Here is an 18083-nt window from a genome sequence, read left to right as displayed (position 1 = left end):
TCTTAAAAGACCTAACATTTCTGTCATTGGAATACAAGAGGAATAAAGAGGGCAGGCTGAAGTAATTCTCAGGGAAGTAATAGCTGAAAACTTCCCGAATTTTGCCAAAAAACATAAACCTACACAAAGCTGAGCAAACCTCAGACAGGATATAATCAAAGAGTTACCTGCCAAGACACATCATAGTCAAACATCTGAAATGAAAGACAAAAACCAAAGTCTTGAGAGTAGCAAGAGAGAAATAGCATTTTACCTATGGGGAAAAACAATTTAAATGGCAGCAGATTCCTCATGTGAAACTATAGAAGCCCTAGGAAACAGCATAACATTTATGAAAGAAAAGTCTCAGTCTATAATTCTATATCTGAAGAATTTATCTTTCAGGAGGAAAAGAGAATAAGGGCATGCTCATAAAAAAGAAAACTAAGAGAGTTTGTTATCAGTACACTACCCTAAAAGACTGGCTAAAGAAAGTTCACTAAGCAGAAAGAAAATGATAAAAGAAGGAATCATGAAATAACAGAAGAAGAAGAAGAAGAAGAAGAAGAAGAAGCAGAAGCAGCAGCAGCAGAGGAGGAGGGGGAGAGGGAGGAGAAGAAGAAAGAATAATGAAAAAGGTAAATATATAGGTAAATACAATATATTTTCCTCCTCTTAAAGGAAATTCTTAATTATGTTTCATGGTTGAAGCAAAAAAAAAAAAAAATAACAATATCAGATATGTTTCTAAATGTATGTAGAGAAAATATTTAAGGCAATTACATTATCAACAGAAGAAGAAAATGAGACATAAAGGGAAGTAGATTTCTACGTTACTCAAACATGTACAATGTTGACATGAGTAGACTATGCCAAGTCATGTGTATAAAATACAATACCAAGAGCACCTGCTACAAAAACTTTAAAAAAAGATATACTTACAATACCGCAGATAAATCAAAAAGAAATGCTAAAAAATGTTTATGTGACCCACAGAAAGGCAGGGAAAAGACAGTGGAGAAACAAACAGAAAGAACAAACCAAGAACAAAGATAAAGTGTCTGATTTAACATACTAAAAATTAAATTAGTTATAAATGGTCCAAGTATGACAATTAAAAGACAGAGACTGACATAATGTATTTTAAAAATTATACAACTATATACTGTCTACAAGAGATTCACTTCAACTGTAATGTTGTAGGCAGGATGAAAGTTAAGGGATGTAAAATGATAGGACGTATAATGTCAACTAGTCGAAAGAAACAGGAATGGCTATATCAATATCAATACCAAATAAAGTAGACTTCAGAAGAAAGAAAACTAGCACAGACATAGGATATTACATAATAAAAGAGTCAACCCATCAAGAAGGCATAGCAATCGTAAAATACGAGAACCACACATGGAGCTATAAAATATGTGAAGCAAAAACTTTTACAATTACAAAGAGAAATAGACAAATCTATAATTATCCATAAAACTTCCCCACTCTTCTCTCAACAATGGTTAGAACAACCCACAGTCACACCCACACACACGCATACACACACAAAGCCAGGCACGTGCATGTGAGGCCTGGGAAACTGTGAGGGCAAGATGGGGGGAATGAAAGAGATCCTCCTGGTACACTCAGTCTTACAGTAAGAGCAAACAGCAGTCTCCCATGGCTAGAAAAGACGTAAGAGAGCTCAAAAACTTTCCCCATCTGATGGATAGGTTTGTGGGACCTGCTAAAGAATAAAAAGATTATAGAAAATCTCAGGAAAATCCTCCAGACTCTCCAATCCAAAGCCCTGAAAAAGGAACTTATTGAGCCTGACTGAAAATCATTTGAAGACTGTGCTAAACTAAATCTAACTAATTGGGCGACAACAATGTCGCCCAAAACCAGTACAACTAAGAATATATTGACTCAGTGCTCACGCTAGGCACATGACAGAAAGGGCAAACCCTTCTCTAGCACAAATATTATTGGCTTCAGCCTCTACATTTATCTTACACAGCACATACAGCATTCAATCAAAAGCTGAGACATGCAAAGAAATGGGAAAATATGGCCCATCGCTATGAAAAGAAACAGTCAAAAGAACCAGATCTAGATATGGCCCAGATGTTGGAAAAATCAGAGAGAGATTTTAAAATAAACAAATATGGTAAATATGTTAAAGGATCTTTGGGTGAAAAACACAAGTAAGCAAATAGAAAATGTCATCATTGAGATGGAAACTATATAAACACTCTAAGTAGAAATTCTTGAACTAAAAAAACTGATAACAAAGCCTATTAGAATTCTTTTTATTCATTCCTACCAGTAGACTAGACACAGAGGAGGGAAAAAAGTAAGTGAATTTAAGGACATGTTCCTAGAAATTATCCAACTGCAATGCAAAGAGAAAGAAAGTGTGGGGAAAAGATACAGCATCTGAAATCTGTAGCACAGTATCAAATGGTATGATACACACATACCTGGAAATCCACATAAGGAAGAGAGGGAAAATGGGGCAGAAAAAAATATTTGAAGAGATACTGATAGAGAATTTTGCAAAAATGATAAGTACATTTCCCACAGTTCCAGGAAGCACAGTTCTACTATATTTACCATGAACGGGATTAAAAAAAAAAATCATACCTATACACATCATGGTCAAAGTGCTGAAAGAAAAATATAATCTTGAAAGCAGCTTGGGGGAAAACGTCACACTTTATGCATAAGTGCACAGCAATCAGAATGAAGTATGACTATTCATCAGAAACAACAGAGGACAGAAGAAAATGTAATGACATTTTTAAGTTCTGAAAGAAAAAACTGTCAACCTAGATTCTATATCCAGTGAAAATATCCTTCATGAAGGAAGAAAAAAAAAAATAAATGAATTCTCAGAGAGACAAAGGCTGAAAGAGTTCATCCTTAGCTGACCTGCACCACAAAAATGCTAAAGTAAATTCTTTAGTCTGAAGGACGATACTAGAGAAAAACTTGTTCTGTATGAAGGAATAAAGGACATTAAGGGAGTACATATATGAATAAACATAAAGGATTTTTTCAAATTATTCTGACATATGTATATCACATACATATGCATACATAAAATGTAAAAATACTTTAAATCCTCAAAAATTATTCTATTATAAAATAAAAATGTATTTTTAAATTCCAGTGTATTTATATCTATGCCTTTAACAGATAGAGAGAGATGTTAAATGTTTTAAAACTATAATGACTGTTTAAAGTCAAAATTACATCAATGTAAAAAAATTGTATCAGTGTATTATGAGGTTTATAGCTTATGTCAAATAAAACCCATGACAACAAGAGTACCATGAACATACATGGCCATTAATTGGAAGTATGTAGGTTTATGGTTCTTGCACTGATTACAAAGCAGTACAATATTGGGGTGCCTGCATGGCTCAGTCAGTTAAGCGACCAACTCTTGGTTTCGGCTCAGGTCATGATCTCATGGTTTGTGAGTCTGAGCCCCACATCGGCTCCTCGATGACCGTGCTGAGCCTGATTGGGATTCTCTCTCTCTCTCTCTTTCGCTCTCACTCTCGCTCTCTGCTCCTCCCCTGCTCTCTCTCTCTGTCTCACAATAACGTTAAAAAAAATGTAGTAGAATATTTGTTGACTATATGCTATTTAAAGTGAAAAAAAAGAATATTTTAATATCTAGAGCAACCACTGGAAAAAAATAGCAAGAGTGTAACCTATAAAACAGAGAATCTAATAGAATATGCAAATATACTCATTTCACTCAAAAGCAGGCAGGAAAGGAAACAAAAACCCAAAGTAATTGGAACAAAAGGAGACACACTTCAAAATAGCAAACCTAAAATATAAACATATCACTAATTAAATTGACTATAAATGGACTTATCACTGCAATTAAAAGGCAAAGACTGTCAGCTAATACAAACCAACCAACCAAATAAATAAATAAATAAATAAAACATACCCAACTGCATGCTGCTTACCAGAACAGGCTTAAAAGATTAAGACCCAGATTGAAATTTAAAAGATGAGAAAAGTATGTCATACAAATACTAAGCATTAGAAAAGCTAATGTAGTATACTTATTAATGCCAGCCAATGTCAACTTTCAGAAAGGTGCTAGCCGATAAAGGAGATTTCATAATGATAAAAACATCAGTTTATCAAGAAGTCATAACAACTGTACATGTGGGAGAACCTAGTACCTAAGGCCCCAAATATAAGAATCAAAAATTTATAGAATAGAAGGAACAGACAAATCCACAAAAAAAGATAATACCCCTCCTTTATTAATTGATAGAATCAGTAGATAAATTCGAAAGGAAAACGAAGATTTGAAGTGCATCAACAGCTCGGCCTGCTATGCTTTTCTACAACACTATACCCAATAAGAGCAAAATACACATTCTTCCCAAGTGTAAATGAGTCATTCATCAAGACAGACCATGGCAGAGCCCTTAAGCAATCTTAGTAAATTGCAAAGGATTAAAACGATAGAATATGTTCTGTGATCAGAACAGCATTCAATTAGAATTCAGTAACAATAAGATAGCTAGAAAATCTCCAAATATTTCAAAATCAAACAACAGACTTCTGGATAACTCAAGGGTCAAAGAAAAAAAAAATCTCAAAGGAAATGAGAAGCCCTTTAAGCCTCAGTCACCTTTACATCTTCACGGGAACGAGATTATCAGATCATTTCAGAGAGCAGGTTTTAATTAGTGGAACATAAAAGAAGACTTGGAGGGGCTGCTCTTGAGAAGAGAAAAAAAAAAAATCACTGAAAGCAGAATTAAAGGACCTGATACTGCCGCTTACTGGCTGGGAGACTTTTTAAAAGCCCCTTAGAAAATGTATTTGTTCACCTGAAATAGGAATAATAACACTGGCACTGTCACATCTTTGTGAAAGTTAAATGCAATGCTTGCAAAAGCACCTACCAAGCAAAGGGCTTGGTCTATCCTAGTAGATGCTCAACAAACTCTGGCTGGATGAAAAAGTAGCTTGGAGCTATCAAAAACAGGCTTTGTAAATTTGCCTAGGGCTCAACCTAAGCAATAAAAAGAGAGAAAAAATTAGCTACGTGTGAGGATTTCAAGTCATACCTAACTAGCCCATAAGAGATGTCTTTAAGGATAACTGAAAGGACCTTTTGTTTTTTTTAAGGTATCTCTTTGGAGGGAACTTGGAGTTGGGGGAAGAGTGCATGTGTTCATATTCTCCCACTATGTCTCTTAACTGAACCAGTGCATTCCAGCTTCTTAAACAAACAATATTTCCACTTCATTGCTATTTACAGCCATAGCCTAAAGCACAAAGATCAGACTCAGCGTCTGATTAAACTAAGTTTTATAAAGAATGACAAAATAATTGGTAAAAACATTTCAGCTTGGGTATGTAAAATGGAAAAAACAAAGTAGCAAACGTTCAAAGCACAATGGGTTTTGGGGAACAACACTGTCTTTTCTCTTTGGCATTTCTCTAGGATTCCTATCTTGGCTGGGTGACAAAAACCTGTCCATCAGCTGCAAGCCTGAGCCTATCAGCCTTACAAATCAGAGTTAATAAAAGTCAATCAGTGATGGTTTAACTTGCTTGCTCCTGCCTGAAGCAGGATTCAGCCCCAGTGTCTGTCATCCACTTAGAAAACACTTTCTATGGCCGCCCATAAATTCTAAAAATTTACTCATCTACGTTTCTATAGATAGGAAAAAGTGATTTCTATAAATATGCACCAGGCCAACACAGATGCATGTGAATCCCCTACAGATAAATGCACAGATACAAACTTAATCCTCCATAGTTACAGACATCGAAAGACAGTTTTCTTAAACAAAATCAGCCTCTTACTTTAGAGTTTTACCTTGTACATACATGTCTTTCAGTATAGAAAGTATTCATATCTTAACTGCCTTTACAGTATGTTGGCTTGTGACTTTTTCAATAAATTATGTGTTGATGTATTCATTGCCCAAATCTTTGTGGCAATGTCCACCAAATGATGTTAGATCTAAGTTACAAACTACTAGAACTGCTGTTTGATCCTGTCAGATCCAAGTTTTTGTGTATCTACACAGACAACAACAGAATATTCTGCCTCAACCAGGGCTATCTACAGCCAAATACAGTGTACTTAACTCTCAGAAGGGCCGTTTAGGAGATAGCCAGGAGGGAGGAAGAATCCAAGAGAAGCTGTTAGGACAAATATTAATCCGAGACAAGTTTTCTTCTAACGATAAACACCTTAGTTTTCAAATCAAATTTAAAGTCCAGGGTTGTGTCAAATAGAATCATGGGAGAATACAACACATGCTCCTTCATTCATTCAACAGATGTTTGCTGAATGAAAACCGTGCCTTTTATGTCTGTTTTAACAACAAGAACAAATTATAATGCAGGTGACATATGTAATCTTAAATTTTCTAATGGCCACATTTTAAAAAGTAAAGAGAAATAAGTAGAATTAACTTTAAGAAGATATTTCATTTAACCCAATATATACATGTATTATCATTTCAATATGCAATCAATATAAATACTTATTAAAGAGATATTTTAGGGCGCCTGGGTGGCTCAGTTGATTAAGCGACCAACTTCAGCTCAGGTCATGATCTCGCAGTCCGTAAGTTCGAGCCCCGCGTCAGGCTCTGTGCTGACAGCTGAGAGACTGGAGCCCATTTCTGATTCTGTGTCTCCCTCTCTCTCTCTCTCTCTGCCCCTCCCCTGCCTGTGTTCTCTCTCTCTCTCTCTCTCTCTCTCTCTCTCTCTCAAAAATAAATAAACATGAAACAAAATTTTTTAAGAGATATTTTACATCACAATTCAGACCCGCCACATCTCAAGTGTTCATAGCCACATGCGGCTAGGGGCGACCATACTGTGCAGTTCAAGATGCTATGAGTACAACAATGAAAAAAATACACATATTTGCTCTTACGGAGATTAATCGGGGGGGAAGACAGACAGTAAACAAATAAATAGGAAGTGTCAGGTTGTTAACATGGCCTAAAAGGCCGTGTGTGCTCTGGCCCCAGCTACCTCTCCAAACTCATCATCATCTCCCCCTGCCCCCTTGCACTCACTGGGCCTGCAACCACACTGCCCACCTGCCTGTCTATGAATGAGTCTGCCAAGCACGTACCACCTCAGGGTATTTCCATCCACCTGAACATTCTTCTCTAAGACATAAAAGCACTTTAAAAACCTAGTGAACAATGTGCACAATGATAAACAGCTATAGAGCACCTACCATACTACATTACATACATTTTCTCAATTCATCAAACTTCATAATAAAGTGAGATAACTATTAGTATGTATGTTTTATGGACTAACTGGACTTTACATGTTATGCATATATAATGTATGTAACCAATCTACTCTTCAATCTTTGTTGGTTTTTTTTTTTTCATTTGTAAATTGTTATGCTCAGTGACTATATTGCCTTAGGATTCATTCTTAGAAGTAGAATTGCTGGGTCAAAAACTAGGAGAACTTTTAGGCTTTAGGGATAGATTGTGGAATTATTCTCTAGCAAAAGTATATCAGTTCAAAAGCAACAGCCTGTACCCCATATCTCTCCTGGCTTTCAATTTACTGTTTTCATTATTTTTAATCCTCAATAGTTTAATATGAGAAAGATGGTACCTCAATGATGTTTTATATTTTTTCCATTCATTTTATTCTTTGGGAGGATAAACATTTCTCATGTTTGTTGAAAATTTTATTTCTCTCTATTTAACTTTCTTGTGCCTATTGTTGTTTTTTTCCATTTATGTGTTTACCTTTTTTTTTCACCACTAATAAGCACTGTGCTAAAATAGGGATATTAATTCTTTGCTTATTTCTTTAATGTTGCAAGTGTCTTTTCTAGCTTCTGCTTTGTCTTTTCATTCTCTTTTAATCTCACTCTTCTTTTTTGTCTAGCATTTCTACTTTTGTTGGCATGCCTTAAAAATCCTTTCCCCCAAATTTTGAAAATGCTTCTCCATCCTATTCTCTCCAGCCGCCTCCAGTGAACAGCCTGTGGGGCCGCTGTCTTCTCATGTTTGAGACACTATCCATGCCAAGCATATCACAAAAGAAGGGTTGTCTGCTGGTGTTCCCATTCTCCCTTTTCTTCAACCTTCCCTTCCTAACTTCCCGCAGAGTTCACGGAACCTTTGCTCTGGAGCAACCCTATCCCACAACACCCTAGGATCTTAAGATCTACCTTCTCCCATCTTCCAAAAAAGCAATGGTCTCATATACTCAACTTAGGTCATTGCCTTTCTTGACCAATATATGAGAAAATTTTAGAGGAGTAGTAGAAATGGAGACAGGCCTTAAGTATAGTCAATAGGGCACTAAATTTGAAGTTGGATCCCTGCATGTTAACTCTGGTTCTGCTGTTAACTACGTGTCCTTACACTTAAGTTCTCTGGCCCCACCATTTCTTTCTTTTTTTTTTTTTTTTTTTTTTAATTTATTTCTGAGACAGAGAGAGACAGAGCATGAACGGGGGAGGGGCAGAGAGAGAGGGAGACACAGAATCGGAAGCAGGCTCCAGGCTCTGAGCCATCAGCCCAGAGCCCGACGCGGGGCTCGAACTCACGGACCGCGAGATCGTGACCTGAGCTGAAGTCGGACGCTTCACCGACTGAGCCACCCAGGCGCCCCTGGCCCCACCATTTCTTATAAGACAAAAGGGTTGGCCCAATGATCCTCAGCTGCATTCAAAAGCTGACGTTTCTTATTGGCTGCTATGAGTCTTCTTTTTCATCTGGCCTTAGAAGAAACATAGTCCAAATACAGAAGGCGTCATCTAATTCTATGACCCACATAAGGAGAGTTTCTGGCATAAATAATTCTGAATGAGACTCAATGACCTAACCTTCTGCTTCTTAAGGCCACTTATTGCATGGTCATACTGGGAAAATCAACTTCTCCGCAGGCAAATAAATATTATTTATCAGTAAAAAGAAATAATCATGCCTTGAAATTTCTATACATAGTTATCAAGTCAAATAGGAAATCACTTTCTAATTCAGAAATATCACAAGTAATAGAGAGTTGACTTTTTACCTGAATTAGAAATAACAAATTTTATTGGGCTTGGAATCATCACTAAAATATTAAGCTTCTCTTTCATATTCTATCCAATGAATAATGAACTGCTTCATTGGACTTGAACTTATTTTGGACATGAATTTATTGGACCATTTTCTGAAGGTAGAATTCCAGGCCAGAATTATATGTCAGTAACTGAATACAAAAGTTGGCCTTCTTTGTCTAGTGTAGAAACTGCCATCTCGTCTAAAATACAGAACAGATTTTCCAGTTCGTTTTGCAGAAATGGCTTCCATGGGATTTGACAACACAAGAGTCATTCATTAATCTAATTGTCTTCTGCCATGAAATTATGCTTAATGTTAGTAATGTAGAGACAGTAATATTATAAAATATGAACTGCTGAAGTAGCCTGGAATATCCTGGCAATTTCCAGCCACTTGATGGATTAATATCCAATTCTGGTAAATTTTAGATACTGATTGATGGGGACATTTAAAAGCAAATGTAATTAATTTTAAGCTTTATTTACCATTAACTTCCACGGCTTTAACCCCTAAATATAATAACAGGTAGGTATGAGAAATTCTCATCGGTTATGGCCATCTTTAAAAGAAAGAGCATTACTCACTGGAATTATTGCAGTATTTGTCACAATCCAATACTAGCTCATATTTTCTCTTGTTGTCTACCTAATATTATCTTGGTAGTATAAACTATAATAGAATTCACCCACACACACATTTTCACTTACTCTTTTTGCCTTTTTTGGGAAACTGCTATTATCAGAGAGAATCTGTAGTCATAGTTTTCTCATCATAAATTTCCCCTCTGAGGAAAATACACATTTTCCTAATCTTACTAAATAAGTGTAATTAAAAAACCAAAGGAAACCTTAGGACTTTTGACCCATTTGGGGCTGTCTGAACATCATTCACCTGAACCTATAAAATTTAAAGTTCTGTGCATTTGAGGTGTCAAACACTTCCGAAAAAAATCTCAGCGGAAAAAAATGATACTTATGGTTTTTTTTTTTTCTCTGTAATCGTTCCCGTTTTCAGAAGTGAGCTCACAGAATAGCTCGATGCCAGGTATACTGAGACCTAGTTTCAAATCAATCCAAAAAAGAGTCACTTTTGTTCCTGACGTAAAGAAATAGGGAGAATTTGTCCAGCGTTCTTTGCTGCCAGAAAGCCTCTTGATGGGCAAGCGCTCTGTGGGTTTCACAGGATCATTCCACAAATGATACCATCACTGGCCCCTTCCAGCCCTTTAATATTCCCTCCAGTCAGAAACAACCACAAAGTCAAAGAGTATTAGCTGTAAAGGCTTTCTAGGACAGGATTTTCATCATGTTCTCCCCTCTCTGAAAGCTATTCTACTTACAAATTGATTCGGTGGGAAAGTAACACGTGGTTGTTACATGTTGTGTGACTCAGGGTGTCTCAAATCAGGGTGCCTCAGTTTACCTTTGAAAATCTGCCATCACCTCATCTTAAAGAAGTGCTGTTCCTCAGGGGCTGTGCAACACACAGAGGGCAGGAGTGAACCCAGTCGTTGGGTCCCCTTTGGATGTACAAGTAAGAGCAGGCTCACTCAGCAGCACCCCACAGTTGCCATTTTGTTGTCTTCCCTCTATCCTTGCCACGTGAAGAGCAACACACCATAATAATAATGACCATAACATATTCTGAGAGCTCACATCCATTGAGGGCTGAGGTAAGTGACACATCCGTTTTCTGAATCTAAGGTCATGCTGTTAGCAAGAGAAGGAACCAGAATTCAAGCCAAGATTATCTGGCTCCATGGGCTCAAGTTGGAAACACAAGAGAAAAAAAAATCATCCTTTCAAAATTATTTTCCTACCCACGGGAATTTCCAAACAAATTGGCAGAGGTAACCTCTCACCTTTACCCTGGAAATTTTTTCCCCATTCCTCTTAAAACTACTAATGATCATTTGATCACCTCTGAGAAGATATGGTAAATAGCAGACAAACATGGAAATGACGGTAATGACATTTTCAGCTTTATTGTACACCTATTAGCTACCAGATATTGTGCTAAATGCTTTCCATTCACTAGTTTATTAAACCTTCTCAGCAGTCCTTAAGGTAGGTACTGTTACTACCTCCCTGGTATAGATTTAAAAAACTGAGGCTTGGATGTTTCTAAGAAACTCATACGTGTTAAAAACAGCAATCATTTGATACCTAAGAACAGAACTTTTGCCTTTGTAAAAAACATTAAAATATTAATATGTAAGATCTAATTTCTTCCACTTATCTCTTATTTTACTAATCTGGCACTCATACCATGAAGTCTGAAAATATTTTACACCATTTCTTCTCATTGTGAGTGGTCTAAGGAAGAAAGATCTGCCCGCCTGCCTCCCCACCTTCCAGTATTTTCAGGGGTCCTTACTGGCAAAACCCAACCAGACCAGGGGACAGAGGAGTTGGTTAATGCAGCCTCAGAGCAGGAAAGATAGGGAGAGGATGAGGTAGAGTGGGGGAGCTTGGGCAAACTGGGAATAAGCAGCATTGCCACTCTCACTCCCAATTAGAAATGGGGTCCAGGTGGGCCTGGATGGCTCACTCAGTTAAGCATCTGACTCTCAATTTTGGCTCAGGTCATGATTTCATGGTCGCGAGATCAAGCCCCACATGGAGCTCTGCACTGGGCATGAAGCCTGCTTGAGATTCTCTTTCTCTCCCTCTCTTTCTGCCCTTTCCCCACTCATGCCTTCTCTCTCTCCCTCTCTCTCTCTCTCTCTTTCAAAATAAATAAATAAACATTAAAAAAAAGAAATGGGGTCCAATAAGACACATTTGATTTGGTGCCAAATGTTCACCTAGAGATAGCAGAAGTGATATGGAAAATTACCATTGCTTGATTTGCAAAAAAGTGAAGTAATAATAATGTCAATGTATATTTTTTAGAGTGCTCTATAAATCATGTATACCTACATATACCAAAGTATTAAAAATGTAGGATGAGTCCTGATATCAGACCACTTAACTGACTGAGCCACCCAGGTGCCCCAATGTATCAAGATTTTTTTTTAAAAATTCAAAACAACTTGGTCATCTTTGTGAAAAGTTGAGGTTGAAGGGATGAAGATTGCAACTCTATGTTTGTTCTAACCATTTTGTTCAAGTGCTTTGTGTCTGAAGTATGTAAAAAATTGTCATATATCAAGGTTTCAGCTGACTATAAAGAGCTAGCCACATTTTCTAAAAGTGTGGTTTGCCATAGCCTAGTCCTTGATGTTATCTTGACTATATAGATCTGTTGAGCCAGATATGCAAAGTCAAGGTCGACACAGAGGTAGGAGATAGTTATTGGGCAGTTCCTACCTTCACTGGAATTATGCTGACTGCATAATTTTTCTATTTTATTTTCTACTTTATTTTTTTTTAATTTTTTTTTTACATTTATTTATTTTTGAGAAACAGAGTGAGACAAAGCGTGAGTGGGGGAGGGGCAGAGAGAGAGGGAGACACAGAATCCGAAGCAGGCTCCAGGTTCTGAGCAAGCGGTCAGCACAGAGCCTGATGCGGGGCTCGAATCCACAAACTGTGAGATCATGACCTGAGCTGAAGTTGGACGCTCAACCAACTGAGCCACCCAGGCACCCCAGTCTACTTTATTTTCAATATGGAGACTGAGCACACAGAAGCCAGAGAATAGTGGCTTCAGTCTGATTTTAAATTATTCTTAATCATTCCAGCACAGAATGTTTAGAAAAATAGAAATTCTGCTATACTTCTGATGGAAATATAAATTGGCAATGTGGCATCTAGTAAAGCTACAGATATACATATTCTGTTACCCAGAAATCCCATTTTGGGGGCACCTGGGTGGCTCAGTGGGTTAAGCATCTGACTCTTGATTTTAGTTCAGGTCATGATCCGAGGATTGTGGGATTGAGCCCATGCTCAGGGCAGGGGCTGCTTAAGATTCTCTCTCTCTCTCTCTCTCTCTCTCACTCTCTCTCTCTCTCCTCCCCCCTCGCACACACTCTCTCTCTCAAAAAATAAATAAATAAATAAATAAATAAATAAATAAATAAAATTTTAAAAAAGAAATCCCATTTTGTTGTCTGTTTGCTTTTTGGTACATGCTCCAAAGAAGAATCTCATACTTGTGAATGAAGACACATGACTAAGATTTAAACATATTCATACAATGAAATACTTTGCCACAGTCAAAATGCCTAACGTAGATCTGCGTGTATCAACATTGGTAAACTCCGAATATACTGTAGATAAAACAGGCAAAATGTAAAAGGATGCATATAACACCACCCCCCAAAAGTTGAAAAGCCTATAAAATAACATATGTGTTGTTTGTAGTTGCAAGAATATGTAGCAGGAGTACAAAGTAAAAATAAATTAATCAGTAAAATGTTTATGTGCATAAATTCATGATAGCCATTCCCTTTGAGGAGGGAGAGAATAGAAACAGATAGAGAAAGGATGCAAAGAAGTCCCCGACTGAATCTGTAAGATTTATTTCTGTAAAACACATGTACACATGCACACATACATCTGAAGTGCAATGTTAAGATTTGATAAAGTTGTGTTGTGGGTCTACGGATTTTTATTATATTATTCTCTGTACTTGTCTGCATGTTTGAAATATTTCATTATAAAATATATATTTTTAAATCATCCAAGCACAAGAATATTTCTCAGAGGAAACACCAAAGCAAGGAAAAATAAAACATCCCACTCAACTTCTTTTCCCTATAAGAAGCCATGAATTATGGAGCAAAGAATGCCTTGTATTTATGAGAGGGATCTTTCTAAAGGATGCCTCACATTTATAAGTGAGTATCCTTGTAAAGATCATTGCTTTTTCATCTTGAATTCCAGACAAAGATATCCCACATTGGATTTGGTACAAGCTTATGATCCCCAAAGCATTAAGGCTCGTTCTGCTTAACATTTTATTTCTTAGCAGAACACTTCAGGAATTCAGAGAGAGGATCACCCAGCTCGATCAGGGTGGTACCCTGCCCTTGGAGCACAGGGGAGATAAGATAACTGCAGAAATGAATGATGGAATAAAATGAGCCCCCAGTTTGCTATGTTGCTTGTCATAAGTCCACAGCCATCAGAACATATGTGTGCATTTTTCCTTTAAAACATCTTTTGAGTGGTAGTTGTGTGAAACAATGATCTGTTGAATTTAATTCACAGATCAAAGAGGGAGGAAATTAACCAACACAGTAAATTGATTATTTCATGGGTGACATAACCAAGGCAATGATTTATCTTAATAAAGAGCAACTTCCCCCTAGTCCTTAACTGAATTCCAGCCAATGCAATAATACTCGGCTGTTAATGACTTTGATGTTGATGTGGAAAAGTGAATGACTGCATAATCACTGAAATGGGACCTCATCACAGTTGGAAACGTTTAAGCCAAATCATTTTGGACTGTGAAAAGAGCCCTGAGTGGTGGAGATTGGCTGGGTCCCAGCTCTTCAGTCTTAACTAAACAGGGCCTGAAAACTTTATCATGTTGCATTGCTCTGGGCTGGACCATAACTCTGACAGCTCACAGGGACTGGAGTTTAATGTATATGTCTGTGGCCTCACAGAGGAAAAAAGAATTCCAGGGCTTACAGCACCGATAATAAATACATGTCTATCAGCATTCAGCTGAAAGTGTAATTAGTTAAATCCGTCTTTGGGAGAGGGAATAGAAGAAAGGAAACAGAAGTCAACTTAAAAAAAAATTGAACCAAAAGCTTATTTTTATACCCCATGTTACTAAATATGGCTTAAGAGCTTGCAAGACAGCATTAGTCATAGACGGCAGCCTCCACCCCCACCCCTCCTCCACTCCCATCTCTAAATAATAAAGTGAACTAAAATTAGAGCTGCTTTCAAGTATGTTCACTTGATTATTATTATTTGAGTTACAGCTGAGAAGTCTGTGAGGGGACGGATCACCCTTGGGAACAAAAGTGACTCCCCAATGCCCACATCTTTGACTTTCAAATGGGGAAAAGGAAAACAGCTTCATCTCCATTCAATCACCATCAGCCAACCCAATAGATTTCCTCTTGTGCTAATCAGATCCTGGATAACATCAGCTTCCGAGAGTTAAATTATTACATCCATGTATTATAACACCGGTCTCTAGTAGGCCCGTCCAATATACCGCCATTTTCCCCTGTCCCCTCTTCTCTACGCCATCCACCCTCCTCACCACCTCCCACTGTCCCCAGATGCTCCTAAGCAAAAGTTCCAGAGAATTCTCCAAGAGAGCCAAGGCCAAGCTCTGCAGCTAACGCTTGGTGACCCAGCGGTATAAGAAATACAGCTGCAGGAATAGCTGAAGGAGTGCCAGGCACTTGTCTGTTTAAATACAGCAGAGGTCCCGGGCTCAAGAAACTCAACATATCCCATTCTGATCAACTAAAATTAAATAAATAAATAAATAAGAATAAAAATCTTTGTTTAGAGGCAAGGATTGTTAAAATGTTCCTCCAGACCCACAGCTGGGGTTGTTGACTCAGAGCGCAAAACTGGAAAATGCCCATGTGGCCAGATTAGAAACTCATTTGTGTGGTTTATGTGGCCTTGCTGGGAGCCTCCTCCTTTTCTCTCCTCTCTCCTTTAATCCAACCCTTGATTGGTTTATTACTTTAAAGGCACCCTTTTCCTGCTGGGAGCCTTGCCTGGTTGTGTCCTGGCAGCTCTTTCCCCAGGACACAAATGACCCTCAGAGGTTTCATTCGTGTTCAGCAATCCACTTATATGAGATCATCTGGGAAACTGTTAAAGAGTATGTAGCTTTTCTTTTTCCATTTTTCATTTTCTTCTTCTACTTTTTTTTTTTTTAATTTTTGCCCTCCCCAAACTGTCCTCGCTCATGCACATACAATTCTTTTGTTTTCTTCCCTCTCTTCAAGTTCGAACTGAAGCCAAGTGCTTTTAATTTTTAGCTGCATTTTGCAAGCCTGGACTTTCAGGAATATATGTTATGAAAGCGGGGAAAGAAAAGACTTTCTTGTCATCAAAACCATAATAATTATGTGTCAAAGATAATTACTGCTTGGTGTGTAATACATCTAATACCAAGTGACAGAGAAAGTAGTCTACCGGCAGACAAGAGTAACTGCCGGCTGGCTGAAATCTGATATAAAATTAACCACCAGGCTCAAGCTCTCTGCCCACTGGAATTTCACCAGATAAAGGCCAACTCCACCCCCAAAATGCAACTCAGAGCAATGTCTAGTTTATTTGTGTTTGTTGTTGGGGCATTTTTAAGACGTGCATATATTTCCATGCGTATAAAAAATTACTTGTTTCTCTCTTAAGATATAAGACATATTCCAAGGGTCTGGAGTTGCTGTTTGATGGGTGAAATTATTACTAAAATAGCTAAAGGGTACAACCAAACTCCGGGCAGTAAGAGTGAAAAGCTTTCAGAGATAGGCTAGTAGCTTTGCTCCATAATATCCAGATTTAGAATCTGAGTCTTACCTGGGAAACCGAAGCTTCAAAAGCAAAGCACTTCAGATGTTTAGAAGAGGGGCTACCCCATCCCTGGCACAAAGGCAGGTGAAGAGAAATCTGGAGACGCTACCAAAGTGAAACATGATGTTATTTGAGAAATTTCTCCATGTAAGGCTAGGGGTGATGTAAAGATGACTATTAAGAATGGCAAGCATGAGAATTCTGCTCAACAGTTCCTTCTGGGCAACTTTAGAGCAGAGGATGAAGCCCAGCTTCTTTGGGCTCAGTGGTCCCTGTGCCCCATTTCACCGTGAGCAAACTCAGCTGTGCCAGGGAAACGCTGGCTTGAGCCCAGCAAAGGCAAATGTTGGTTGCCAGGAGGCAGGCCTGCATGGCTTCTGCATCATTTGGGGTAGATCTGAATCTGATCTACCTCATCAGTAGCATAAACTGTCTCCACGACAGCATGGGCGTCCAGAAAGTTAGAAAAAGGACTGTGTTCTTTCAAACTGTTCCCTGATTGGCTGAAGTCACCAATCAGCTTGCAGGCGCTTTACCAGTTCTCTCACTCTTGTGCAATGAGTGGGCTTGGGTCCAGGTTGCACACAGAGGTACAAATGCGGAAGCGTTTAGAGGCTTTTAGTTACCCTCCGACCAGCGGTTGGTTATCCAGCCTTTTTGTCAGGACTGAGCCTGAATCCGGCATACCATCATCTCTGCAGTCTTAAAAATGAATCTCAAAGGTGATCATAGAGTTCATACTCATCCCTATCAAACACCCTGCTACTGCTTTGTCCCAATAGATCATTTTACTTTAGCACTCAACTGCTCCTGCGCCATTTGGCTGTTCCACACCAACTACACAGGAATCCCTCATTAAGTTGAGGGGCTACATTCCTGAAAAGTCCTGAGGTTGGCAAAACTACATTTGGCAAGGCCAAGAATCAGAAAATAATTAAAATGGTATTCAGGACACAGACCTAATAATAATGAATAAAATTCTAGAAGGCATCTGATTTCAGAAAACCAGAATAATTAGCGTTAGAATTGGTCTCCAGTTGGTAACCATTTATTTGTTTAGAAAATATTGTTTCATCGTCGTGACTGGCTGAGACAGAGCCTCTTGCAAATTTTATGCAACACAAACTGTACCAGCTCAAAAAACAAATTTTTTTAACCATTCCTCGCTGGGTTGAAATTCAATGTCCTTTGCACTCATGTCCTTGTTTTCATTTTTGCTACCTCTGTGAAATTCCAAGTAACTGTTTATCCTTCTCTTAAGTACCAGCTGGGTTAAGTGCACAAATTACTGATGGTCCCTCTCCTCGATTTGAGGGGATAGAGCATAAATAATCCCCTTCTACACCATCCTATAGACCCTAACACATGGTCTGCTGAGGGGGCGGAGGGAGAGAAATGAACTGATTTGAATTGCACATAAGGAATAAGACCGTGTTTAAAATATTTCGTGTACGAACGTAAAACTTGGCTGATCTCAGATCCAAAGCTGATGAAGGGTTACAAGCTTACCTTCCCTTCTCACCTCTGAGGTTTTGCGATAGAAACAAAAACTGTCTTCTAATTT

Source organism: Panthera leo, chromosome B3 (genome assembly GCF_018350215.1).
Source record: "Panthera leo isolate Ple1 chromosome B3, P.leo_Ple1_pat1.1, whole genome shotgun sequence".
Lineage (NCBI taxonomy): Eukaryota > Metazoa > Chordata > Mammalia > Carnivora > Felidae > Panthera > Panthera leo.
Note: the sequence above shows the minus strand (reverse complement) of the source record.